We start from the raw sequence: 26774 nt of genomic DNA, 5'->3' as shown, positions 1-26774 counted from the left end.
GACACTATTTAATGCAAATGTTCCAGTGAGAAACTAGGAAAAAGATATCTTTCTGGAAGCATAAATATGTAGATATATAGTAGTCCCTCCGTTATCTGTGAGGGATGCATTCCAAGACCCCCAAGGGATGCCTGAAATGACAAATAATACCAAGCCCTATATATATTATGTTTTTTCACATACCTATGATAGAGTTTAATTTATGAACTAGGCACAGTAAGAGGTTAAACTAATAACTAATAGTAAGATAACCAATAACTGATTATACAGTATATTACAGTACACTGTCATACAAGTTACATGGACTCTCTCTCTCACTCACAGTATATAGTTCTACTGTACTCACCCTTCTTGTGAAAACGCATGATGATAAAATGTCTGCATGATGAGATGAAGTAAGGTGAATGATGCAGGCTTTGTGATAACACCGTTAGGCTACTATTGATTTTCTGACCATCCATCAGAAGGAGGGTCATCTGCTTCAGGACCATCAATGACCAGGGATAACTGAAACCATGGAAAGCAAAACAGAGGATAAAAGGGTCTAGTGGGAGTGAAATGACTCTAGTTGAGCATCCTTGGTCATCCTTGATAGTTCCAAGATGTGAAATACAGAGGTAAAATTTTTCTTATTATCCTTGTTCCTTCCTCACACTCACTGTGTGCTACAGGGATTTTTTAAATCTATTTGTTCATAAGTGGAATTTTTCCAAATAATTTGATAAGACTGTTTTGCAAATATCTGAAGCAGTGAAAATGATCCAAAACTGCTCGAAGGAACTCTAAAACATCAAATCCATATAAAGAAGCGCAAATGTTATTAGCTCACTCTACCACCTGTATCGTGAGAATAGCATAAGAAGTCACAATCTCTTCTAAACACAAATTTTCTCTCCCATTGAGTTTTAAAAAGATCAGTGTTATTTTGCATCCTAAATCATTCAAATGCATATAATTTCAGTGCCTGGAGATGTTAGGTGTAATTATTCACATTTGCAAAAACAAGGAGAAATCTTTTGGTCATAAATTAGCGGTAATAGTACATGCAATTTAGTACTTATTTATATTAGTGTATTTCTAAAGTGTTTAACAAGTACTTTTACAAAGCAATTCCCTATGATATCTACTTGTTCCCAATTAAGGAAAAGTTGACAGAAGTGATTACATTGATTCTATGCCACACCAGACATCTCTAGCAACTGAACACCACTGTGGGTGGCACACACACCTCATCCCATCCAACCAACATATCCCACCCTCCATGTAAATTACCAACAGCCTCTGCAATGAAAAGACATTGCATTTTTTACTTCAAAATATATATTTATATCTGTGCCTATTATACTAGAAGAATGATTCTCCTACATTTTTCAGCAAACATTTATTGAGTATCTAATATGAGTTGGGCCCTTTCCAATCTGACATTAAATTGGCCAATACTGCCATTAATTTTTTTCTCCCTCATGTTCTGGCTATAAGATCAAGATCTGTTAAGTCACAGAGAAGCTCTGTGTGAAGAGGAGGGATCTTTTCCTACCTAAATCCACCCTCTCCCTAAATTGGAAGCCAGTTAGCAACCTACATGTTTCCATTTTACCAACCTTTCCTGACACCTGGGGTTCATACAGGAGGTTTTCAAAACAGCCCATGCATAGCCAGACTTCCTGGACATAGCCAGAGCATCAAGGCTCAGAAAAGCCAACTCAGAGACATGAATATTAGCTTATTCCTGTGGGAAAATCTCCTTCCCTAAAAGATATGCAGAATCTGCTTGCTGTCAAATCCGTCAAAACTATGCCGTGTAAAGCTATAGGGAGAAAAACAACCTCTGATAAAAACTGAAGAGACATTTGCAAAGAGGCCTGTTTTACGGACATGGCCTACTTGTGATTCTTTTTTCCATCATCACTCAGCAAGCAAGAAGTTAGAGAACTGGAGTTAGAACTCGTGTACAATAACATTCTATTGGTCAAAACTGCTGCTTCAGCACCTGGATTTCTCACTAAATTATTTTCCTTTCTTGACTCATATCTCTTTGTATAGTTTTCAAGGCAATTTTCTAGTCCATGTGAATTTGTTCAATCTCTTCTCCTAGATCCATGTAAACATTTTCACATGTTCATCCAAATTCTTGCCTTCGTCCGCACCCCTACTGAGCTCTCTTTGAAGTGGAGAACTTGGCAGATCCTTCCCAGCAAAGCAGCATGCTTCCTCCTGGGGGTTTGAGTTGTGTGTTGTGTTTAACCTCCTCCTAACTGGCCTGCTTGCCAATAGTTAGTATAATTGGAAACTAGTTCCATTTCCCTTCAGTGGGTATATCTATCCCCAGAAAGACCACCTCCCTTCGTTCTGCTTCAATACTTGTGGATTTTTTTTCTGCTTGTGTCTGTCTCATGGAGGACAATCCCTCTAGAAAGACCATGGAACTAGCTGCTCATCAATACTCCCTCTCGTCCACCTTGATGTAGGTATCTTTGGGTAAGTTGCATACTCCTTGGTAACTTCTCAATACTCCCATACTGAATGAGCCTGATAACCTGTTCTTCCCAACTATTTTGTGCTACAGGAGGGTTAAACATTTTTTCTTAATATTGTCTGCATCTTGTTGATATTATTTCCTGTCTGTCATTTGGATGGGGTGACATAGACATGCAAACATTCTAAAAGATAGTGTCCCTATTTTGCATTTTTGCCTGATTAGTAATTCCCCAAACTGCTTAGCTGCTGCCTGTGTCATTTCTCATTTTAATTAGATGGCCAGTCCAGGGCATGAATCCTTGCGTCGCCTAAATCTTCACCATTCATCTAAGGCAAATCAGCTGCCCTGCCTTTCACTGCTTTCGCTCGTGTCTTACTTTTAAATCCTGCAGCAGGATTTGTTATTATGAAAACTGAATAGTCTGTGTTCTTTGAGGGCAGCAAGTAAATCTGCAGAAAATCAGGATAACAGAGAACGTGGACAATATTGACACAGACTTTAAAAACCAGATGTTTAATGTTCAATTATGCATTTATTTGGCAAAATGTGCTATAATCACTCTCTCTGCATATGGAGAATTTAAGAATCTCGCTAGTGCTAGCAGCCTCTTGGAAAGAGGTTGTGTCAAATAGGCTCAGCCCCCTCAAAAAAAAAAAAAAACAAGAGAGAGATACCTCGATTTGAGATTGATAGCCATCTGATAGAGTCCTAAATCAAAAATTTTAGAGGTTTAAGTGACTTATTTTAGCTTTAGCCTCTGAATGAGGCTAAATTCAAGAAATAAGTTCCAATGCATGTTGTAAGAGAGAATCCTATTTTTCTTACGTCTCTGCTGGAAATAGAACAGAAACCAGCAATCACTATAAGTCAGTTTCTTGATTTTCTTTTTTTTAAGATTTTATTTATTTGACAGAAAAAGAGAGAGAGAGAGAGAACAAGGCAGGGGGAGGGACAGAGGAAGAGGGAGAAGCAGGCTCCCCACTGAGCAGTGAGCCAGATGTGGGGCTGATCCCAGGACTCCAGGATCATGACCTGAGCCAAAAGCAGACACTTTAACCAATGGAGCCACACAGGCACCCCTGCAGTTGCTATTCTTAATGAAAATTAATAAAATAAAGTAATTATATAATTAAAGGATGACAATAATAAGTTAAATATCTCAAGGGCAGCAAAGTAGATAACTACGCTGTCACCACTGAACCACATTCCTCAGCAGCATTATGAGCAGAGCCTTGGCTCTACTGTATGACTGGGTGTGTGATAAGAAGTATGAGGGAAGTCAACAGTTTTGTTCATGTCTAAGGGGGAGCTGGATGGTGTCAGATATAGCATGGCCACAGGATAAGCTACCTTGAAGAAGGAGCTTAGAAACCATTTGCTGAACTTACTAAACACTCGTCAAGACTCTTTTAGGGATAGAATTCTTGCAGGGTGATCTGAAAAAACACTACAGTGGTTCTGGGGTTGCCTGTAAGCTGGTGGACCTATAGATGAAGACTGTTCTAAGCTATCCCTAAATCACCCCAGAACGATGGATCCTAAGGTCATGTCTCTCTCTTCAAATATCCCTGAAGGGTCTACTATATGCCATACACTGTGCTAGGCAGTGAGTAAAACACTACAAAGAAATAGATAGTATGGCCCTTGCTTTCCTGCAGTTTTCATCGAGTGAGAGAGACAAAGGAAAAACAAAAATAAATGTATTTGTAAATTATGGCAAGTGCCGTGAAGGCAATAAAAAAGCCACATTGACGGAAGGTGATGGGTATAGGAGGAGGTGGGAAATGCTCAGACCTGAAGTGTGATAAAAATCCATCTTCAAAAAAAAAAAAATCCATCTTCGTTGGGGTGCCCCGGTGGCTCAGTGGTTTAGCACCTGCCTTCAGCCCAAGGTGTGATCCTGGAGACCCGGAATCGAGCCCCACGTCAGGCTCCCTGCATGGAGCCTGCTTCTCCCTCTGCCTGTCTCTGCCTCTCTCCCTCTCTCTCTCTCTCTCTCTCTCTCTCTCACTGTCTCTCTGAATAAATAAAATCTTTTAAAAAAGTCCATCTTTCTGAAAGGCAACAGGGAAGAGGGAGACAGATACAGAACAAGAAGGGATGGTGTAGGTGGAGACTTTGAGGATGAAAAACGTTGGAATCATAACCTACAAAAGGTCCCTGTAGCAGGGGGCAAATCAGGTAGTGCCTTGTAAGCCCTGGTAGAAGATTCTGAATTTGTATGTTAAGAAAACCCTCAGTGCAAAGGGCCACAAATACATTTTAAAACATGTCTATGTGAAAGAGGTCAAGAGTGAAAGTGGGAGGACCAGAAAGTAGGGCTCACCCTGAGCAAATGGTGACTCGGACCAGGGTGGTAAGCTGCCGCACTGGAGAGAAGACAGGTTGGAAGTGCTGGTTCTGTACAGGAAGCAACAGGACTTGTGCTGCACTGGGGAAGACAAGCATGTGAAGGATAATTCTCCATCTTCTGGTTTGACAGGATGTGTGAATTGTGGACCTATTTGCTGAGATGGGGAGGAGGGAGACAGATACAGGTGGTGTTTTGTTTGTTTTATGGGAGATTTGTGGCAGTTATTAAGAGTTTAGCATGTGGGCGTGTGAAGTTTGAAATGCCTGTAAGACAATCAAGTGAAACGTCCAACAGATGTGTGGATATTCAGTGTACAAGATTGATTGACTGTCCATTCTCTGCCAGGCACTGTTCTGTTATGATAGAAGATAAGTGATTCTGAATCTAGGGGAAGTTTGGGCTGGATATAAAATCAGCTTGGAGCTGCTCCGAGGGCTGGTTTCATTACAGAAGGCACGTTGCCCTCCACTAAGCTGTGTCATGAGACACATCACGACAAGCTGACTCGGTGCTCCTAAGGAAGGAAATAAGTTACAGCTTTGTACCCTATCCATCAAATTGTAGATGTCACCTGAGTGACAGGAATCAGTCAACAATGTTTACTAATAATCAGCATGCAAAGAAGATTACCATTTATTTATAATAGCAAAATATTAATCCAATCTACCTAACACAGAAGAAAATGTTGAGTAGGATATATTCATAGAAAAGCATGTTAAGAGGTCATTGCAAAGAATAATTTTGAAAAATATTTAATGATGTGAAATAGTATTTAAACTGTCAAAGTGAAACGTAGGCCACTAGCGCACATTGGTAGGATGATCCTAGCATTCTTTAAAGTCTGAAGGTAATAGAGGCATTTAAAAAAAACGAAGGAAATTAGTCAATATGTCAATTATGGCTATCAATAGGTGATGAGATTTAAAGGGACTTCCGTATTTTCTCGGTGCTTCTAAGTGTTTTTAAATATTTTATAATGAGCCTCCCCCACAGTTCTAAATTAAAGGTGGCAGTAATTCCCTACAGGAAAAGGGGACCATGATAGGAGTATTGGGGAACTAGGAGGAACAGGGAGATAGGACCCCTGCCCCTAAGTTAAGTGAATAGAATAGATCTATGAAAAACAGGGCCATTACTTTCTCTTAACTCACTGAAAAGATCAGTACTTTTATTATTTATAGCCAATGTGTCTCATGGACAGGCTCATGGGGAAAATGTGCAGAACAGTGGAGAGATAGTCTGAACGAAGGCAGGCAAGTAAGGCAACAAGTACAATTGTTTTTGTTTTTGTTTTTTTTTAAGATTTCATTTATTTATTTATTCATGAGAGACACAGAGAGAGAGAGAGAGAGAGAGAGAGAGAGAGGCAGAGACACAGGCAGAGGGAGAAGCAGGCTCCATGGGGGGAGCCTGACGTGGGACTCGATCCCTGGTCTCCAGGAAAAGACCCTGGGCTGAAGGCAGGTGTTAGACCACTGAGCCACCTGGGCTGCCCAACAAGAATAATTGCTATTGTCAACCAACACTTAATTGCACACTTACTATGTGCCAGGCACTCATAAGTATTTTATGTTTGAGAATGAAACTTGCAGAATGTTAAATTGATACTGGATTAATCTGGGTTAAGTACTAACCCTTTCCCCTTAAATGCTCTGATATAAAATAAGAAATTGAAAAACTATAATTACTAAATAAACAAATACATACATGCAAATATATGTGTGTGCGATGCATGTTCCATCTTCATATAAAGTCAATTCAGTTTGATAAAGTTAAAATTTAATTAAAACTTTTGTCACTAATTCTAGCTGCAGCGATAAGGTGAAGGAATATAATGGTTGTCACCTGTCTGTTGATTTATCATTAATTAAAGCTCAGCTGGTAAAGGTGTCCTTGAAATTGAAGTGGTGAGACCTGGCTCTAACGTAGTTGCCATGGGTGCAGAGAGTGAGGTCCCCAGAGTCACCAAACTCAGTCCATTCTTATTCCAACTTCGACACTAGCATCTGTAAAATTTGAATCCCTTTGGTAAGGCAGATATAAAGACCTATGAAAATAACAAATCTCACTGCTCAAAATAATTGTTTCAGGATTTCAAAATGTTTCAATGATGTCTGGAAATCCCTGCATATTCCTTATGTTCTTAATAGAATCCAGTAGGCTTAAAATTCCATTGTGCTAACAATATCTCCTTCTCTGAGAAATATGGGAGTGTTGGGCTTGTGGCAAATCTTTCTGTAATCTTGGTTTGGGAGTCTGTTTATAAAGCAGATTTACTGGTAGCCGCGCCCACTCCCCTTTTGTTTAACAATAAGTATCTCTGTTGGGGCGCCTGGGTGGCTCAGTTGGTTAAGCATTCAACTCTTGATTTTGGCTCAGGTCGTGATCTCAGAGTTGTGGGATCCAGCCCTGAGTCAGGCTGACACATTGGGCATGGAGCCTGTTTGGGATTCTCTCTCTCTATCTCTCTCTCTCTCCCCCCACCCCCTTCCATCCTGCCCCCTACAAAAAAAAAAAAGTATCACTGCCTTTACAAATATTTGCATCAAATGGAGGGACTGTCCACTGTGTCCTGTGAGGACGTTTGCTTTAAAGCAGTCAGCAGACTCGAGTTTGGAGGTAGAGGAGTGAACATTCTGAAAAGTAAAAGAACAAAATTCCAATTCAGATAAAGACCCACGTCTGAGGCAGAATGAAGTTTGCCTCTAAAAGGAACAGAATTATAATGTCTACTCCTTCGGGGCAAAATAGACCACCATCAGCAAAGTCATTCCATGTATCAGCCACTTTGGAATTCCATCCAGATGGAGCCTTTTGCCTTTCTCTTCCATGTTCCTTTGACTAGAGCTTCATGCTGATGAGGCAAAGCATTGTACACGATCTTAATATCGATCAGTCAAATTACCTCTTGGGGCTGAAGATTTCGTGACTAAGCTTTATTAGTTATTATCCCATGCTCACAAAGGAGCAAGGTGAAAACAGAGATGGATCAGCACAGATCTTGTACCGGTTTTGGAAACATAGCTTAATATCATGCTTTAATGAATTTGACTTATATATCATTGGATATATAGAGATCAAATCTCCAATTTGTGAGATGGAAATTTTTAAAAAATCGAATGAGAAGTTAAATACTCCAGTGTGGTTTCCAGCACTAATGTATTCATTTGTTGCCAAGCACTCTTGACCTCCTCTTGTCTGATTAAAGTTTAAAATGCATTCCCAAGTCAAGTAGACCAATATCTTTTCTGCAAAAGATGTGCATATAACAACAAATTATAACCTGAATTATAACCCAAATTATAAACTGAATTGATGAAGGTGAGGTAAGTCTTACCCAACCTACAGAAAACACGCAAGTGGATGCAGAGAAGTGTTTCTTTTCAGCATTTACAACAACAAGGCATGTGCCAAATCTAAATCCTGGTTCCACTAGACTTGTACTCCTCAGGGGAGAGAGTCTGTCCTGTAATCCTGCGCATGGACACTCCCTGGAGGTTTTCTGTCACTATCAACAATTGCTAATCTATTCATCACATTGTGGAATCTTCTTTGCACTGGAAAATGCTAGTAGGAACAAGTGAATGGCTGGAGCTCTTAAATAAAGTTGGTTCTAGAAGTAGGACAGGGCAGGAGTGAGCTGCTTTGGAGTTTCTTTATGTTTCAAGAGATTTCTGGAGATCTAAAAGAATTTAGGCTGTATAATTTACTGATACTACCCAGGGGGGAAAAAGTGCTGGAAGCAAAAATATTTCTACCATGATGGCATTAGAAATGAAATACTGAGTCTCAGAATTATTCTAGTGGTAATCCCTGACTCAGGAGAATCTAGTTAACATATTAACAAACCAATATGTAAATATATTAACATGCTGTGTAATTGTCCACAAACATTATATAACGTACCTAAAGACAGCATTTTTCAACTGATGTGACCCATGGGTGTTATGGGTTGTAACCTTCCCTTGTTTATTTTTCAGTGAAAGATACTATAAGATAAAAAATTATCTGAGTACATTTCATTCTAAAAAGGCAAATATGGCTTGGTGAAATGTCTGTTTTACTTTGTGTGTATTAGTGGGTTTGTATATTATGTCACAATGTGGAATAAAATTTAAAACCAATAGCATAGGAAGTTTATGTCCCTTTGGTAATAGAGGGTCACACTTTTTTAAAATTCCTTACTAAAAATTAATTCCAATTTTCAAAGCTCTGTGTGTGTGAATGTGCAAACATGTGCAAAGGACAAGAGAGTGTGTGGGTTTTTAACCTTCTGTGGGTATATATGTGTGTGCATGTGTGATTCAACAACAGAAAGCGCAGTTCACAAGAAAATCAATACACATTTTACTGCAGAATTCCAGCTGTCTCCACCATTGTTCCCTATCCTGTCCACTTAGAAGTAGTAGAACACCCTCTTCTCTTGCTCACTGGCAACATTGTGGAAGTGTGCTAACAAATATCATCGTATGAAAAGTGAACCCACTCTCATGAAATACAGTCAATGATTGGGAAGCACATCATGTGATTAATTATAGCTCTTATGCCTGGGCAACTAACAAAAGGAGTATTTCTTATAAAAAGAAATGCACATTTCTTTTGGAAAAACTCCGAGGATGAGCCATTGACTGGAAACTATAAAATTCTCTGTGATATTCCTACCTTGGGGACATAGTCACATACCCCCAACTTTCCAAATTAAAACTAAAGTTTATGCAATGGACCGTTCAAAGAACATAGGGCCTCCCTGAGGTTATACAAACAATTCCAGAGGAAAACTTAGGACATCTTAGAAAACAGACCACATGGCTTAACTTGGATGCTTCATTTGTATTTTCAACGTATATTTATAGGTGAGGGTTTATTATGAACAGGATGTTCTGCAGATCAAATGCATGGATGTAATTAAATTGCTGCTTGTTGAGACATGTTTTGTAGCTCTTATTAGAAGTAAATATAAATAAAGGTTGTTTGGAGATTTCTGCGTGCTTTTTTTGACATTTGACTGGAAAAAAACATCTTAGATTAACCATTTCAGCCATGAGGCAGAAGTACTCATTCATTTTCTTTAAAGTCCTAGAGGAGACATGAAGACCCTTGACCGGCTTCAAGTGATAAACACGAGTGCACATAATCATAAAGAAATGGCTTCAGAGCAAACTCTGCTATCTCAGAATTTGATGATATAAAGGTGCCTAGTCCCAGGTCTATTTTTGTTGTTTATGGGTTTAAGTCCAGATTCTTGGGACACCTGGGTGGATCAGCAGTTGAGCGTCTGCCTTAGGCTCAGGGTGTGATCCCAGAGTCCCACTTCAGGCTTCCTGCATGAAGCCTGCTTCTCCCTCTGCCTATGTCTCTGCCTCTCTCTCTCTCTCTCTCTCTCTCTCTCTCTGTCTGTCTCTCATGAATAAATTAATAAAATCTTAAAAAAAAAAAAAGTCGAGATTCTTTAGGCCTCTTTTCTTAGGCTTCAACCATCTTGCCAAACATAGTCTCCTGCTACATTTGCAGATTTGAATTACTACTTGTTCTTTGAGGCCCCAACAAGTCTCTCTGCCAGTCCCAAGCCCCTGTGTCTCCTTCTCCTCTCTAAAGCCTTAAATTATGCCATCCCAAGTTCCTGAGGCACAAACTATCTGCTTCAATCAATAGACAATAAGAATGTATTTCGTGTATCATGTTAGCAATAATTGCATTTTAAAATTTAGATGGTTTCTATCCTTAAATAGATTATTTCCTTCCTGTGAACAGAGACCATCTTCTCTGGGTTCAGAAATGACACTAATCAGTCATTCCAAATTTATTCCAAGGTCATGTCTACAAAAGACCAATACTGAGATAAAAACTCAGAAGAGAAATGAAGAGAAAATAAGGAATGACAAACAGATAAGCATAAGATCTCAAAATATAAAATATTCATATTAGGATATATGAAGAATTAGTAGGCAATTAGCAGATAATTAATAAAATTGTTGATCATTTTCACCAGATACTTGGACTTTGAGCGTGCATTTCTTGCATACTGGTATTTATGTTCTATTGCCTCTTCTTCACAGTTACTAGTATTCCAGTTATTTAGGTATTTTCTAGGATGACTCTGGTTGAAAGTAACAGAAAATCCAGTTCAAATTGGCTTCAACAATAATGACATTTGTTGGCCTAAAAAAAATGGAAATGCAAGGATAGGACAGGCTTCAAGATTTGCCTTCTGGTCCTGCTTCATTTTCCTGCAATTCATTTGGTTCTGCCTTCTTGTGTCTACTAGCTTTCTCTTCCAACTGGTCCTGAAATGGAACAATAATTTCACACCCAATGTTTGCACAGGGCAAACTGTCCAAAGGGAAAAGAGAATGGGTCATCTTTGTAACCTTCTCCAGGACAGCAGGGAAGAGCTCTCCTAAGGTGATCCTGCAAATGACATCCATGAACCATTGTTATCAAATTCCATCACATGAGCCCTTCTACAAACTCCACCAAACTAGTCATGCTCCCTCTTGGAGCACCTCTAGTTGTAATTAGACTCACCTGAGACACCCCCTGAGGTGACTGGAAAGGAAGAAGATACTTTAACAAAACTTTGGAGTTCTTTGGGAAAAAGAAATGAGAGAAAAAATGCTAGGTAGGCAATTAACAACAACCACTACTACAGCTTTTCAAAGAAACCTTTCTTCCCCAGGAGAACCAAAGGCTACCATTCTAATGATCATCTCTCCAGTGTTCAGTATTAATGAACAGAGCATTACACTTAACAGAGCAAGTATAAAATGCTCCCTGGGCAAAAAGTCTATTTCCCACAACAATTTTACTGATAACGTTATTGGGGAAAACTAGTAAATACTTATTTGGGAAGAGTCCATTTCATAGAACATCAAGAATAATTTTTCTTCTCTGTAAACTCTGTACCTAAAATCATGCCAGGACCATGGTGATTCAAACAGGTGCTGTTTCTTTCCATTTCTATGTTGTTTCTTTAGGAAAAAAGCTGTACCTCTCAGGTCACTTAATATTCTGATGCAGCTCGTTCAAAGGTGCTCAGTCTATATTTAAAAATATTTAAGAATATTTAACTCACCTATTACTAATAATGGTAGTTATGTCACTATTGCCATGAGGGCATTTTGTAGTAAGAACATTTTATCTTCATCATTTCATTCATAAGGAATACAATAAGAAAATATCTCTGCTTATAACTATTGGCCTCTACTATTTAATAGACCCATAATGAATATTCGGGAGGAGTAATTATGTTTGAGGTAGAGGTTTTTTTTCTTTCTCCTGAAAATAATAGTACCTTCATGGTTTTCAGCTAGAGAATTTATTTTGGCTTCTCCTAAAGGACTATTATATTAAATCTTGATATATAAAATCCATATTGTATCCAATAGGTTTATTTTATATTCATTTAGTCATTTTTCACTGACCATCAGAGACACCTCAAAGGAAGTAGGTTTCTATTGACTATATCTCTCTGATATGTTGACTTCCAATGGCTCAGTGATATTGATTCAATTACATTAACTGGTGATAAAAATGATATTTTTATTGATTCTTTCATGTTTCTTTTCTTGTAGTAACACCATTAAAATTCATTTATGATTACTAATTTTCTAAGAACCATCATCTTAGAACAATGTGAATATCAAGACCCTATAAATCAGATTGACTTAAAAAGAATCAATAGTTTAGTTTTGTTTATCACTAAATGAAAGGTCAGTATCTGAAATAAAAATAAAACTTCTATGAAATCACTGAATTCAACAATGGCAACGAATACACATGCATATATGTATGTATGTATTTATGTATATGAAAGCCATAAAACCAAAGAGGCAAATAGCTGAAAAAGAAAATGAAATGATCAAGAAACATAAGAAAAGATACTCAGTAGCCTAAAAATAAAACTGCCAATGAGATCAACTATGAAGTATTTCCTAAAACCATAGAATAAGTTTATTGTTAAATATGTAATTTGACGGGATCAATTATACACCTGTGCTACAAAACCATAATACATTATACCAAATACTCCTCTTTCTTAGCATAATATGAAAGCAGTGTAGAGAAAAATAGAATCATATAGTTCTTTCCCTTATTATCCTACCATTACGGTTATTATGATTACATTTTGTGTCCTTTAAAACTTGTAAAGAATTCTTCTATAATGAAGAAGCAACGTTTGTAAACCAGGCCCCTCATAAAACCAAATTGTTTTGAGCCCCAGGACTTTCTTTCCGTTTATTGATGGGTTCAGATGCCTACACTCTATCTACAGGTACCACAAATAAAGTGTTGTTAGCAGTTGAATGATATTGACAGAGCTATCAGCAATCTGCAGATTTTCATTGTGAACTGTGGCATCCTGGAATCAGTTGAAGCAGAAATAATATCTCTGTGTTGAAAGATTTCAAGTTCCTTTTATTGATAGGTGAAGTGCAGGACTGGATAGGAGTGACTGAAGAATACTTTGAGAGGGCAAAAATAACAGCTGGAGTGCTGCCTACAATTGTGGAAGGGAAAACAAGAGGTAGGAAAAGAAACCAGCCACGCTCTGTGCTGTTTGGTATATTAAGCTTCAATTCACCTTGGGTTCTTTATCCAATTTTCATCAGGTTTACCTCTCTGCTTTATTCTCTTCAGAGCTCTGTAAGGAATTATCAGCATCACAACCCTTTGGCAACACTTAGTGGGAAGCCCTGGGAGGTCAGCAGTGTGAGCCAGCGTAATGACATCTTCCTGCCTGGAACAAAGATAGCATTCATCATCATCTAAGTAGACACACAATGCTGCTAGACGGCGCATTAGCTGTACATTGCCTCAGTGTTCCATATGGAGCCAGCCCTTGTCCCAGTGTCTATGTAGAGAAGGAATCTCAAGGCTACATAGTGAGACTCTTGCTAGAACTTCAAGGAAAATTAATGCACTAAATCAGTTGGTTAATTATCTGTATCATTGACCTTGGTGGCTTAATGGGAAAAGATAGTTCAGACGTTGCATGGTGGTAAGCAAAAAATTAAAATGCAGCATCCACTGCATAATTGTCAGACTTGAGTGTGTTTTAATAAGGTGGATGAAATAAGCCACCTGATCCAAAATAAGTGTCTTTCCTTTTTATTCCTTTATTTTAGACATTTCTTGTTCCCCCAACATAGACAACTCTCAGTTTCCCTAAGATCAATGCAATGTGTCCTCTAACTTCATTTGTCTTTTGATTAAAACTGCCTTTGTTGAACAAAGCTACTTGGATAGCTTTCTCTATTGCCTGTCAGACACTCCTCTGGATGTTTTTAACCTTGTCAAAAAGCTGGAGTTCTCCTTACTTGACATGGATCTTTGCTTCATAGTGATAGGAGACATCTAATCCTTGATGGCTTCATAACACTCTCCTTGCCATCCATTCTCTGAGCCTGAGCATAACATACAAATTCATCACTGAAGCCAAATCTCAAGGCGTAATACTCCATGAAATCAAGATGAAATAGGAACACATAGATGGAGAAGCCAAGTCTAACACATTCACCCTCCATAAGGTAGGGAATATTAGCTGAACTCAGTGATCTCACTCATCAGCCAACCACAGCTCACACAAGGCATCATTCACAAGTTGAGCCATGTGGTCCTTCCAACTGACAGGAGAATCACCAATGTCATAGAAGGTCCTTCAAGTGATTTTATAAGTCTAAATTTTTCTCTTCCCCTTCTCACCAAAAAATGAGTATCAATATTGGATGCCATGTTTTTCCTGGATATGTATACCTTTGGGAAACCTCAGGGAAGATAAATTATATTCTTGAAAAGAGAGTGCTATTTCCTTTTTTTTAAGATTTAGTCATTTATTTTTAGAGAGTGAAAGAGAGAGGGTACAAGGGCAAGGAGGGGCAAAGATTTATTTTTTTGAGAAGGAGAGAGAAGCAGACTCCCTAATAAGCACAGAGCCCGGCATGGAGCTCAATCCCACAACCCGGAGCCAAAATCAAGAGTCAGATGTTCAACCAACTGAGCCACCAGGCACTCCAAGACTGCAATTCCTAATAGAAGTGTAGCTAAAATATCCAGGTTTTTATAATTTTTCATTATATTCCTAATTCTTCCTCTTTCTGCCCTGGTATATCCAGAAGTCCTTTTTATTTTACTTTCACAGTCCTCTTTATTTCTGATGATGTGGGAGAGTTGGAATTACCTGCTACTGCCCTTTAGATTCTTCACATGTTCCAGACTGACACTTGGATGGGGAGGAAGTTCTGCTACTGTTGCTTGATTTGGTATCTGATTGTGTTAGAAGAGACAGTCATTTCATTGGTCCATCCATTCATTTACTCACAAAATCATTATTCATTTATTCATTATATGACTCATACCTTGTATGAGCCCTGCATAACTAACAAGATGCAAATAATTCAGATGGATAAAACTTATAGTCTGACAGGGAAGATGGACATTAAATATAATTACAAAAGCAGTGAATTAAGGATACCTATGATTAGAGCTGTAATGGAGAAGCACAAGGTGCTTTAAGCACAGGTACACCTAATCAGGGGACTCAAGAAGATTTCCCAGGGGAAGTGACATGCAAGCTGAGTCCTGAAGGCTGTACAGAACTTGTCCAGGCAAAGGCAGTAAAAGGCCAAGAGTGTTTCTGGCAGAAAGAACAGTATCTATAATATTGTCGAGGAGGAAAAGAACGCTCTGTGTGGGAGGAAGTGAAAAAACTCCTAGCAGGGCATAGTGAATGAAAAAGATCGACAAGATAAGGCTAATGATGTTGGCAAAGGTCACATCATGCAAGGCTTTGTAGGGCTTGTTAAGGAGTTTGGATTTATCATACAGGCAATGGGAAGCTATAGAAGAATTTTAAGCTGGGTGGTAACATGATTTAATAAGTATTTTAAGCAATCTCTTGGCGCTTTAGGGAGTGTGGATTTGGGTGGTGGAAATTTCAAAGACTGCAGATCATCATTTTGGTCAATAATTCTTACAATATATTATGATACCTTAATTAAGTAACAATAGACATGGAAAAAAGTAGAGAGCTTCAACAAATACCTGAGACTTGGAATTGGCTGAAATTGATGATTCAGGGAAATGTGGGGAAAAGGGTGTGAAAGGTTGCTCTTGGGTTCTAACAGAAGCAGCTGAATGGCTGATGGTGTCATTTTACAGTTTTTTGGAATATCTGAAGGGGAATAAACTTGAAGAAAAAGCTAATACATTAATTTTTAACAGATTAAATTTCAGTTACTGTGTGAAATCAAAGTAGCTGGTAATTAGGTAGAAGTTTCTGAAAAGTTGTGATGGTTAGTTGTGATGTGACTGGGCCTTCAAGCACCCAGATATCTGTTCAAGCACACCATTATTCTGAGTGTGTATTGTAGGGATATTTTCTGGTTGAGATTAAGATTAAGCCAAGCAGATTTCCTTCCGATAAGTGAACTGGCCTCATCTAGTCCCTGGAAGATCTGAATAGAACAAGAAGGATGATTGCATTAAACGTGTAAATTGCCCTGGGTAACATTGACATTTTTACAATATTAATTCTGCCGATCCATGAGCATGGAATATTTTTCCATCAAGGATGATACCTCCCGTAAGAAAGAAGAGTACCTCCTCCTGCCTGAGGGTTTGAACAAGATTTCAGTCTTTTTCATGACTCTGGATTTTTGAACCAAAACATCAGATCCTCTTGGCTCTGGAGCCTGTTGGCTTTCAGACTAGAACTTATACCATTGACTCTGATGGTTTTCAGGTCTTCCTTCCTTTCTGGACCTACGTCATTGGTTCTTTCAGGTCTCCAGCTTCACAATGGCAGATGCGGGCTTCTCAGCCTCCATAATCACATGAGTCCATTCCTTATAATAAATTTCTTCGTGTGTGTGTGTGTACATATATATCCTTTGAGTTCTGTTTCTCTGGAGAACTCTAATACAAAAGCTATCTGAGTGTGTGATATAAATTAAGGATTCTGAACATATAGATGATAAATGGAACCATTGGAACTGATGAGATAGCCTAAAATTGGAATGATATGAGAGATTCTAAAACTGGGCTCTGAGGCATTTCAACATTAGAGATTGGGTAGAGAAGGATGACAATCCAACAAGGGACAGAGAGGTAGGGAGCAAAGTGGAAGACTGAGGCACTATGGAAATAGGAAGAGAATGCTTCAAGAAGAAGTAAACAGGTGTACCCTGTGGTATATTTAAGGAGTGACTGGGCAGTGTTGGTTGAGTTGAGCAATACAAAAATCAGTGCTTTAATGGCATCTATTTATGAATTATACTCGCATAAAACAAATGGAAGTAATATGAAGCATGACTTAGAAGTGCATAGATAGAGATATTGAGTAGGAAATTAATCTGAGAATAGGTGTAAGAGGAAAAAAGGAGAGAATAGATGGTAGCTACAGAGACGCTTGGAGTCCTGGAAGAGGAGTCACCAAGGCTAGATATTTACATGTCAATAGAATTCAAACAACTCTATTTGAGTTGGAGAGAGACTGGAACCCTCAGGAATGAAGACAACATCCCAAAATGTTCTGGGAGAGCCTAACCTCTAGCTTTTGGGAGAAGATCTCATAATGGATTCACATCCTATGTAAGATACACACCCTCTGCCAATGGGCTTTTAATGAAGCCACCTACCACCTACCCTTTCCAACCAACAATTTCAGAAGGATAAAGCAAAGATTTGAAAAACAGCCATGTTTTTAGAGCTGTCATTTCTAGTTAGTATTAGACCTTCAGATTAGAAATTAGAATTTCATGTTAGAAGTCCTAGATTTAATCTAAGATATTCTTTTTTAATTTTTTTTTTTTTATTTATTTATGATAGTCACAGAGAGAGAGAGAGAGGCAGAGACACAGGCGGAGGGAGAAGCAGGCTCCATGCACCGGGAGCCTGATGTGGGATTCGATCCCGGGTCTCCAGGATCGCGCCCTGGGCCAAAGGCAGGCGCCAAACCGCTGCGCCACCCAGGGATCCCCTTTTTTTTTAATTTTTTTTTTTATTTATAATCTAAGATATTCTATACACAACCTCTTAATGTCTCTGTTAAAAAATATACCTGAGGGATCCCTGGGTGGCGCAGCGGTTTGGCGCCTGCCTTTGGCCCAGGGCGTGATCCTGGAGACCCGGGATCGAATCCCACATCGGGCTCCCGGTGCATGGAGCCTGCTTCTCCCTCTGCCTGTGTCTCTGCCTCTCTCTCTCTCACTGTGTGCCTATCATAAATAAATTTAAAAAAAAATTAAAAAAAAATATATACCTGAATGATACTTGCCCTGTTGAACTCAGAGAAGAGTTGTAGGAATCAAATGAGCTAATGCATGGGAAGATATGTTACTAAGTTTAAAATACTGGCCAAACTTGTATTTATGGGGCACCTGCTTTTTCTCTTATGCAAATAAGTTATTTGAGCAGTTCCAACCATTTCCAAAGGATTTTTAACCTCTGACTTATTTTGCACAAAAGCAACCATATCCCTTGTAGTGAACCCTATAAGGTTGTTTATGAAATATATTTGACAAGGGATATCAAAATTAGATCCAAAAGAGTCCAAGTCTGTGAGTATGATATGGAGGCCCTGTAGCTCACACAATCTGGCCTGCTTCCTTGGTCAAGAAAACTATCTCCAAAGCATCTTAGGACTGCATAGCTCTTTTCTAAGGAACCTGTACCCTGAATATAAAAGAAGATGAAGAAGTTTGGTAGAGGAGGAAAAATAATTTTCCCTCTACTCTTCTAGGTGGCTGAGATTCCTCTGTAATAAAAAGACAGATGAACTGGAGAAAAACAAACAGAACTTTAATAACATGCATACCTCCTGTGTACCTGGGAGAAACCCAGGGAAACTAAGGAACTCCCCAAAATGGTCCAATCCATCACCTAATGCCAGCTTCAAGTACTAAAAAAAGACAGATGTTGCCAGGGGGCAAGGCCTGTTACCAGGGGGTTACCAAGAAATGACAAGTAACAAGAGTAAGGTTTTTACAGAGATCTGAAACCATTGCCTTGTCCATTGAGAAGTTTCTAGAGACTTTGTCATCCTTCCCTTCCTCATACAGACAGCCTGACAAACGGAGATTTCCCTTATAAATCTAAATGCCTTTGCAAAAGGCTAACATACTCGGTTTTCAGAGCTTCCCTATGTCTGCTGCTCCTTAAAAATAATCAACCCAAAATAATCCTTATGCCAATCAGGCATTTTTGGGGTGACAGATTCTGCTCCCCTTCAGGGTAGAATGGGCAGAAAGGTAGATAATGGGGTCACCTGGTGGCTCAGCGGTCTAGCACCTGCCTTCTGCCCAGGTTGTGATCCTGGAGTCCTGGGATCGAGTCCCACATCGGGATCCCCGCAGGGAGCCTGCTTCTCCCTCTGCCTATGTCTCTGCCTCTCTCTCTGTGTCTCTCATGAATAAATAAATAAAATCTTAAAAAAAAAAGAAAGGTAGATAATGGCTGGTGAAACCAAAACATGTAAACCATGTCCCTTCTGTGCATAGTTTTTTGCAACGGTGCGGCCATTCAAACTGGGGAGCTATTTTAAATAGCATAGAGGCATGAGCACAGGAACAGAGAGTCAGTGTATCCTCACTCAGGGAAAATATAAAACCCAGCTGGAAAAAGAATGGCGGAACATGGGGAAGGAGAAGGACGATTAAAAATGCAAAACAGAGGAAGACGGTCTCCTATAATATTTATTTGTGACAGGTAAGTCAGTCCATCATATCCCCTGAACCATGGAGAATTGTGCTATTGTATTAATTACTCTCTTTAGTGACTCTCTGAGCTTTGGACTATTTAAATTCCAGGATGAGAAAGCACTAATGGATCTGGTATTGTAGATGTAATGAATTAGTATTTCACGCTGTGCTACTATCTGAAAGAGTTTTAAATGGTAACCCACAGACTAGCAGCGCCCCATGCTTTCAGTGTGCATTCAGCCATTTGTTCCTATTAGTAACAGAGCCACTCTGGGGTCATGTAAAAATTCAAAAGGGAAGAAAAGAAAAGTAGATGTCAGTGGGACACTTCGGGAAGATTAACATGTTTTACTGTGAGGCTATTTATGATACACTGTATTGTGTGCATTGACAATAAAACCCCAATAGTTCACATTTGAAAGTGAAATCCTATGTCCTTTAAAAATTCCAAATCAAACCTGCTTTCAAACAGGAATTTTTGAAAAGGCATACTTCCCACAGGAAATCCATTTGGCCAATGGCCACAGACCCCGCACCATGCCTTCACACTTTGCCATTTCCACCCATCTAACCTGGGCTTCCACATACAGAAGAGGGATAAACAGGCAGATGGAAGAATGTTTCAAGAGTCCAACACAATTGCTCATTAAAACCTAATCAAAGAGGCTCCTGGGTGGCTCAGTTGGTTAAGCCTTTGACTTCTGTTCATCGGGGAGCTGGCTTGCCCTTCTGCCCCTGCCCCACTCCTGTGCTCTCTTTCTCTCTCAAATAAATAAAACCTTTAAAAAAAAACAAAAATAAAAAATAAATAAAACCTAGTCAAACAAAAGAATGGCACTACATGGTACTGCACGTGTGGGCTCCGCCAAGTGTCTTCTGAGCAGAGTGAAGGCCAAGTTTTACAAGAAGAAGAACAAGCCCAGAGATGAGTCTCTGGAGAGGTAGGCACCAGGCCAGGTGTTAATGTCAGAAAAAGGACAAATGAAATGGTCCTCTTCTTTACATGTCTCATAGTCTTACTTTCTACTCTTCCTAATGTCTTTTTAATAATATTATAAATCCTCATGCCAATATTTCAAAATGTCTTGACCTGGAAAACAGTCAAGAAGAAAAAAGACCCCTCCTCCGCTTTCCAGGCACATCTCCCTGTCCCCCACTGTCCTGCTAAACATCTGTTTCTAGATCCTCTGTTCAAACTCACTCTACCTCAAATCTCCGCATTCTTATTTCAATTCAGCCTTGGCTAGGCATCCCAGAAAGCAAAGCCTGAGGCAAAGGCTTGTGTGTAGTATTTTGTTAGAGAGTACAGTCCCAGGAGAGTGGGATTAAGAGAAAAGGGGCCTAAGCGGGGGACGTGAGACCCAATATAGGGCAGGTTATGCCTACCAAGCTGGCCACTTTGGGACTGAGTGTCACTGGTTGCTTGATCTCATAGGACTGTCATCCAAGGAGCCATGTGAACAAGTTTGACTTTAGACCATGTGTCTGAGGAAGGAGAAAGGAAGACATCTGCTAGGTCCTACCTCTCACCAGTCAAGTTCCACTTCATGAGATAACTGCCCCATACATCTGAGTTGTGCAAGTATGACAATGAGCAAGTCTCAAGGCCCCTCTTGCTTCAGTTCTTCTAAAAATAGAAGGCCCAGGGCATGGTGGCAGAGATGCTTGCTGCATTGACCAAAGCTGCTCTGGGGTGGTGCCTGCAGAACCCAAGCAGGGCTGGTTATACAACAGTGACTAGGCCAGAGCCAGGGGCCTAGGGCCCTGGAGATAGATGAGTCAGTCAGAAGCAGCAGCAACCCCATTCCTACAGTTTGTCTTGAAGCCCTAATAGATCATTCTCCTCCCTCCATTCTGGATTTCCCTTATGCTCAACCAGCACTGTGGCTTATCTATGTTGTTTACATGGAGGGCTGACCAGAGCTTCGTGGCTGAGAGACGGTCTTTCCCTTCTTGGGCTGTAGTTGCTATAATTGTCCATTTCCCACCCCTACTCAACACTAAAGCACCAGGAGATACTACCGTTTATCCCTGGATTCCAGACATACTCTCCCTGCCCCTCCTAGCACCACACGATATGATTGAGCTACCAATTTACAAGAACTACTTTATTGGCTTTTGACCCACTGACCTGAGAAATCAAGGACCCCTGTGGATGTGTCTCAGCCACCAGTCCTGGAGACCTAGAACCTCTAACCTAGTAGAAACTAAGATTGCAGGGGCAGGAACCCTAGATGCGATAATTTGGGCTGTGAGTGATGGCCAGAGGGGCCAATCCTATTGCTGTCCTTTTGGTTCCCAGGCTTATATATTCTAGCTACTAAGAACATAATATATCAGACAATGCTTAGTAAGAACTGCATGTATACTAATATATAGGATCACACACTGACCTGTAGGATGTTTTCCCTGAGCTGGTGCCTTGGCTGAGCCTTTGACAGGCCAGTCCTTGCTCTATAGGGTCAGCTCTTTCTGGGTAATGATTCATATAGTATAATGAGAGAATTCTCTTGCTGTGTGCTCACTGTTGCACTTCCTTTGCCAGAAAAGGTGTCAAAGATGTTCTTAAATGGGATAGGTCAATAGGTTGAGGCCTTGACAAGAAGGAAGGTGAACCACAAACTGCTATCTCTATCAGGATGGCAGGCTATGGTGTAAGTGACCTCCACTAGTATCTGAGCAGGCTCCTCAAGAAATGATGCGTAGGAAGGCCCAGCATCAAGCTCTGCTTCTGGGAGGCTGGGTAGTCAGCAGTAGCGGTAGCTAGATGCATCTTGATGAGAGAGAGACCACGCTGTTCGGCTCATGTTTAACTTCCATTCCTGCCACTATGGTCACTCTGTTCATGGGTCCATTACATCTGTACTGGGGCTGCCGAAGATGGAAAGGCTGAGTGACGCACACAGAGTGAGTCATCCTATCCCCTAGTTTTTGAGAACCCCTAATTCAGTGGATGTTCTCCCTTGGGCATTACCATGAGACCCCAATATCTGCATGCTGCATGCCAATCAACAGATGCCCACCAGCAGGTGTCTTCCCCAGACTTTTTTGTCCCTTATCGTCCAATACGTTTTCTTCCAAGCCCCTGAGCAACCAATCAATTCACTTACTGTTCCCAAGGGTCCATATATATCCATATCTCAGACCACTTCTCCATCAATCCGATAGGCGTGACTAAATATACTGCCAGAAGTCCTGCTCAATGAGCCTATTTCCCCTCATCACTGGCTTTTAGGGTTATGTCTGGTTAAAGCTAAAATGTAGCACTAGTCTAATTTATACTAATATCAATATATCATGCTGACCAATCAATGCACATTCAAATGGTCATATGAAACACTACCACCACCACCATGATGCTATAGGTGTGAGTTGAAGGAAAAGTATTAGCACTTTAGAAGTAGTTGACAAGTAGATCACTTGTTCATGTAATTTATTCGTATCTTCTGGATCTCATTAGGGCTAATTCCAAATCAAGAATTTCCAAAACGCTATCATTACTGTTTTCAAAAGCCATACCTGATACCAAACTGGCTTATCCAGTCTCTCTGCTCCTAGAGAGCAGAGACTAGGATTATAACAATGATAATAATATAACTTTTTAAAAATATATATTACTATTGGAGGGAGTACAATGCAAGGGAAACAAGATGAGGGAAAGAGGGAGTGAGCCAGCGAAAAAGAGAGCCCATCTAGAGTGTGTTAGTAAGCAGACTGCTGCTTAGTATTCAGCATAATTGATTATTCAGTCTCCTGGGGGTGACTTTGAAAGGGCTGTATGAATAGTTTCATCTTCAAACAATCCATCTGTGGGAAGTAGGGGGTAAAAATGTATCAGCTCCCGTAACCAGTTGGTCAAAGATTTGCTCCGTGTAGCAGTTGCCCCCAATCTTCCAGGGCTACACCTGTGTGGGGCATGGGGCAATGTGATTACCCATGGGACAATCATGAATCCTAGATGCATCAGGGCATCTCACACCTCAGCATCAAAAGCAAAGCCTGAGGATAGGGGATAAGAAGTAATGTGGTAGGAACATGATGCAACGTGCTGGCAGGTTGGAGCTGTTAAGAGTTTGCTGAAACAACTACTGGGTAGGAACAAGTGGCCAAAGGCCCCAGAAACCAGTAAAGTCAAGAGGATTTGAAGAAGGCGACTGTCTGATATAAGCTTCCTACCTCTGACATTCTTCCTTCTCCAGATCTTGATTTTTCTTTTCTAATTTTTATTTCTACTAGAGCCTGTATCTATACCAACAGCTACCATCTGCAGTGATAATAATGCCCTCTCCTCTCCATCCTTCCTTCCACTCACCAAATAAATGCTCTACAATAAACAAAATTATAGAATAAGCACAGGGAGTTTTTGTCTTCTTACTTTTTAGTACTTCCTTTTGAGATTCTCACCAAGCTATCCTGAGCTCAGTATAACAGATAATAGCTTGGCATCTGTGCTACAGAATAAAAATGTAGAAAAAGATGAAAGAAGTGACCCTTATCCTGATAAGATTACAACCTAACAGGAGACATCAAAAAAGCGGGGGCACTTCTCCCAACCTGGAGGACTAACCAAGTTTTCCTGAACTAAGTCTTAAAGGATGAGGAGGAATTGATCCAGAAAATAATGGGAAAGGAATTCCAGGAGCAGAGAATCATCTGATCAAGGCAGAGAGACTAGCTCAGGATACAGAGAGAACTGCAATCAGTTCTATGTTACTTGCACATAAAATGTGATATAGTGCCTGGCTAGGGACTAGTACATCATGGGAGATCTTTTATGTCACAATAAGGAACCAGATGGTGGGTGATTCAGTAGGTAATATCAATCCACTATAAAATTCTAAACAGAAAGATTAAAAATCAGAATTACCTCTTAGATACATTACTTTGGCTGAAGAATAAAGGACCAATATATAACAGCAGGGAGACTAATTGTAATGTTACTGCAGTTGTCCAAGCAAAGGGCAGTGAAGGTCTGAACCAGTAATATGGTTACAGAGGGTCAGAGAGAAGGAGAGAAGTTAGAGATATATTTAAGTGGCGATATCAGTAAGACTTCATAACCAATTAGATGTAAAGATTGAGGTGAGCAGAGGTCGTTGAGGTGCACAGAGGTATATTGGGTAACTTGAAGGTGTCTGAACTTGAATTCCCGAGAGGACGTGGTACAATTAGCTGGGATTGAGAATATAAAAAGAGATACAGCTTTGGCAGAAAAGATGATATAGTCAGTTCTGGATATGTTAAGATTGACATGCCCATGGAACATCGAAGGACTATCTATAAGGAAGCTCAGGCTGGAAATATTTGTGAATCATCACCAGTTTCTGAAATTGGTGGTTAAAAATATAAGAATATATGAGATCACCCAAAGTAATTATCTAAAGGGAGATAAGTAGACCATAAATATATCCTTAACTAGGTCCAATGCGTAAGCAGAAGGCAGACAATGAGTACCCCCACAAAGAGAAAGAGAAGGAATGTGGAGAGAGAAAATATGACCCATGGAAGTGTTCCATTGGTCAGGAGCATGTAGAGATGCTCAAAAAGAAGAATGCTTCATTCTCTGAGAACAGAGAGAAAGAGATAAGCAAGGAACCATGTCTAGATTTAGAGAAATTTGATAGTCAAGTTGGTAGTCTAGATGGTCCCAATTTTCTCAGTGAAGTAGGGGGAGAGGAATACGATGGACCTGAGGGTTGAGTGGGTGGCTTGATAAGAATGAGGCAGTTTGGCCTAGTCCTTAATGATAATAGGACAAAGAGGTAGCATAATAAAACTCTGGAGTGTCACTGTACAACTTCCTCAACAGTGAGCGGCACCTGGCAAGAAGGAGGGAATAAAGCAAAGTGTGGCACCAATCAAGGGCTGAGGTCTGGTGGACTGGGGAGTCCTAGAGCAGGAAGTTACAAAGGAGGTGAAGCAGCTCTATACTCCAGGCTGGTGGCAGAGCAGAATGAGGCCAGTATGAATTTAGGGAAAAAAAAAAAACAAACTGAGAAATCACCAACTGGAAGTTTAAGGCTGAAAAAAAGTTGCAAAGAATGAGGATGTGAGAGAGTTAGAATGATAGACTGGTCAGAAAATGGAGTATGAGCTTAAGATCATTCTTGACTATGCAGGGCCCACCTGCAATGCCACAGCCCACCTCTCTGCACCCCAGGCCAAACCCCATTAGTGCCAACCCCAGTTCCTCTTTCCTGCCTCATCAAATTGTATTCATCCTGCATCTCATGCTTTTGAAATCCACCTAAATGAATTAGGCTAATCTGTTGAACTAATCATGATAAGATATTGATGGCTGATGAATGCTTGATATGTTATCCATCCCGGAAAATAGACTCCTGATGATAATGACTTAAAACAGTGGTTCTTAACTAAGGACGTAGCAGAGTCCCCTGCTGTGCTATTTCAAGAATAAGCTCCCCCTGGGCTCCAAATTAAAAAAAAAAAAAAATTCTGATTCAGTTGCTCCGGGATGGGAACTGAGCATCTGAATTTTTGCGAATATCTCATAAAAGAGGTAGGTCGATGGAATAATGGCTGGGGAATAGATGAGCCTTCATCCAGCTCCTCAAGTCAATAACTCCTTCTATATGTGATTGACTTTGGTGGTGGTGGTGGTGGTTGTCTGTCTATGAAGCTTGTCTGTGCCCCATCTTTCACTTTTGTATTTGCTCCTGATCCAACTTGTGATACTCTAGACAACTTTGGTGCCATTTTCCTCTGGACACAATGAGATTTATGACCTAAGAGAAAGTCACCAGAGACCTCTTTCTGAGATTCAGAAATAGACTTGGAAGCCATGGTTTACAGTGGTATTGCTAATTCAGTATAAATCTCCAGCCACTAGTGGCCATCTTCCCAGATATTGGTAGGAGTCTGTCCACAGAATGAAGCCAAGTAAAGGTAAGCAGAAATGAGATATGAGTACCTATTCCTGTCCCTGGTTCCTGGAATTCTTCCTTCAATCCTGTGTGCTGCCCCAGTATCCTTCCCAGTTATGGGAGCCAAAAACATCAATTTCAGTCACTTACAACAGAAAAAGGCCTGATTAAGATATATGCGTGGAAGGCGAATTTTTCCTAAGAACATCAACCTATTATTCATTTCTCTGGATTCACTCATCTGCATGGATAGGAAAGCCTTTTACAGTTACACGACTGACACTAGAGCAGAATAGAACAGACCCTCATCAGTGTGACTGGCCAATAGGACGTGAAATTAGGGGAAAAGTTCTAGAAGGTAG

Source organism: Vulpes lagopus, chromosome 8 (genome assembly GCF_018345385.1).
Source record: "Vulpes lagopus strain Blue_001 chromosome 8, ASM1834538v1, whole genome shotgun sequence".
Lineage (NCBI taxonomy): Eukaryota > Metazoa > Chordata > Mammalia > Carnivora > Canidae > Vulpes > Vulpes lagopus.
The sequence above is the reverse complement of the archived record's forward strand: the minus strand, read 5'-3'. Positions refer to the sequence as shown.